At 44.7% G+C, this 2,500-nt stretch overlaps 1 non-coding gene across 1 annotated transcript; it reads right to left on the reverse strand.

The window, feature by feature from the left end:
- Positions 1–1,123: 1,123 nt before the first annotated feature.
- LOC143307618 (5.8S ribosomal RNA) lies at positions 1,124–1,278 on the reverse strand. Its single transcript, XR_013064719.1, has one exon. It is a non-coding gene; the product is annotated as a 5.8S ribosomal RNA (ribosomal RNA).
- Between the last annotated feature and the right edge of the window lie 1,222 nt (positions 1,279–2,500).

Below are 2,500 nucleotides of genomic sequence, written 5' to 3' on the forward strand. Positions count from 1 at the left end.
CAAAACTTTCGAGGACTGGACGACCGAGCGATGGTCGCGCGGTCTTCGCTTATCTTTAACAAACGAAGTAGTCCGTATGTATTCTAAATGTTGAAGCCTCCTAGAGCTTTAAGCCATGCGAGACATTGAAATGCTGTTTTAACGGGAGCATGCATAATTGCTGCAAACATACTTTTATCACAAGTTCTAGCCACGCCACGGAGGCTTCGAAGTTCCTTCACCATTCGCTTTCCTCTCTTTTGTTACACAGTTTTAGACTACGATCAGGGGTACCGAAACGCTGTATTGATTGTAAACAACCATTTTTATCTTGGAGCGGAGCGTTCCTTTACTCGTTAGATTTGTCTTGTCGCGTGTGTATTCGCTTTTTCGACGCTTTTTAACCATTTAACTTGTTTAGCGAAGCTAAACGCACAGACAGACAAAAAAAAAGGAACAGCATCGCGCGTCAAACAGCGACGACCCATCTGAAGCGATCTTTCATTTATACACCGTTTGTAAACAGAGAGATGTATAAAGCGCGGGGAATCATTCGAAACCCTGGGGCTATTCGAGCTTGCATTTCAGCAAATTATCATCTCAAACATTTCACTCGTTTGCTTTTTCTAAATTTATAGGAGAGCTTCTTTCGTTTATTTTTGACACACCTTTCGTAAATATCGTTTCTGGCAACGTCGGGAGCGTGGATTTCTACAAGTGAACAATCGCGCCGATCCGATAACTTCCAGCAGGATGGAGAATCTTTATAGATTATCTTCCGAGAACTCGGTGCTTTCACGGGCGGTCGTTTATAAATTTTAACGAACGACTCGCGCGCCGTGACGCACTTGCGCTAGTTCGAAGAGATATTTCGAAATTTGTTTCTCTCCTTTAACGGCCTGCATTTAGTGTATCGGTTGCGATTTTCGTCACATCGTTTCCACGACAAACGCCGACGAACTGCCCAACTATCGCTCGTACGTTGCGACTCTTTCTTTGTTTATCGTTCATTCATTCTTTCAATTTCGTTCGATAATCCCGCTCCGAAACGTTCTACTTTCGTTGAACGACGGCGAGATGTTTAGAAAGAAATGAATTACTCTTTTTTCGAGAAGCAAACGCAAGCAGTCTTTTGTTAAGAAAACGACCCTCAGCCAGGCGTGGTCCAGGAATTGTATCCGTGGACCGCAATGTGCGTTCGAAATGTCGATGTTCATGTGTCCTGCAGTTCACACGTTGACGCGCAATTAGCTGCGTTCTTCATCGACCCACGAGCCAAGTGATCCACCGTTCAGGGTAATCGTAAAATTTTGTATTTCAAACTCTTTAGATCTTTAGAGTGTTATTTTCATTATTAACACGCATCACATTCGATACCCACATCACTCTCCCACCCGGCGCGTGCGGGAGAGCGAATTCGGGCGTCGCCAACGTATTTGTTTGTTTGTTCGATCGTTGACGACACGATCGCGTCCAAGGACGGAAACCGTCGGAGAAACGCCCAGTGGCACGCTCCTCTCGACGGTCGGGCGTAAAGTACATTTAAAAACCTTGAAAAGTACGAACGCACACAAGGAATGCGAGCGCGCGTCCTGTCGCTGAATCGTGGGTTGCGAGATTCGAACAGACACACGGCCGGCGACGATCGGTCTAACTAATGGACACATAGTTTTTCAAAGACTCGCTATCGTCGCTTCTCAGCCGGTCCGTAAACAACACACATCGATCAGGCGGACGCACGAATCTTACCACGGTGCGTGTTTCGTAGATTCCAGGTTACCCGCAAGTACCTCTCTCTCCCTCTCGAAAGAGGAATCTCGATCCGTCCTTTTTGGACAATGGAGAAATCTTTTTATCGCAACACGGATGGCAAAGAAACAACCAAAGCGTAGGAGCGTGGGGACGAGAGCGACGAAAAGAACGTCGCGAAAACAAAGTTTCGACGGTTGCTCGTTCTAATACATCGTAGTTTCAACTCTCTCAGTTTTAACCACTCCTAGACGCTTCGTAAACTTTTAACAATTCTTCGCCTCCGCGAGTTTCATTTCGAATAGAGCGAACGCAACACGGACCAAAAAAACTCCGGTGATGCCAGATCATTTAGCAAAGATCAGACGGCGGGTCATCTGTATTCCTTTTCTCTCTTTTTTATATCTTTCCATTTAACTAGGGTGTCGCAACGACGGGTACATTTATATATTTATATATATTGTATTTCAATTTTAATGATCCTTCACTTTCGGTTTGTAATAATATGATCCTTCTTTCATTTCGATCCTTCATATTGTAGGTTAACCAACAGAAGTTTGTTTTTTTACGACTTGTATTTTTGTGGTTTGTTTGTTTGTTTCTTACGACTTGTTTGTACCCGATCAAGTAGACGACGACCCATAAGTATAAGTTAGAGAGATAAAGGTCGAGAGACCTCACGCAAGCGTCTTTTACTTCCATTCACATCAGCCAGAGAGAAATGGTCCGGCGTCGTGCTCTTTGGCGCCGTTGGTCGCACAGTTTTTTTGCC

The sequence above is a fragment of the Osmia lignaria genome, unplaced genomic scaffold (assembly GCF_051020975.1).
Source record: "Osmia lignaria lignaria isolate PbOS001 unplaced genomic scaffold, iyOsmLign1 scaffold0062, whole genome shotgun sequence".
Classification (NCBI taxonomy): domain Eukaryota; kingdom Metazoa; phylum Arthropoda; class Insecta; order Hymenoptera; family Megachilidae; genus Osmia; species Osmia lignaria.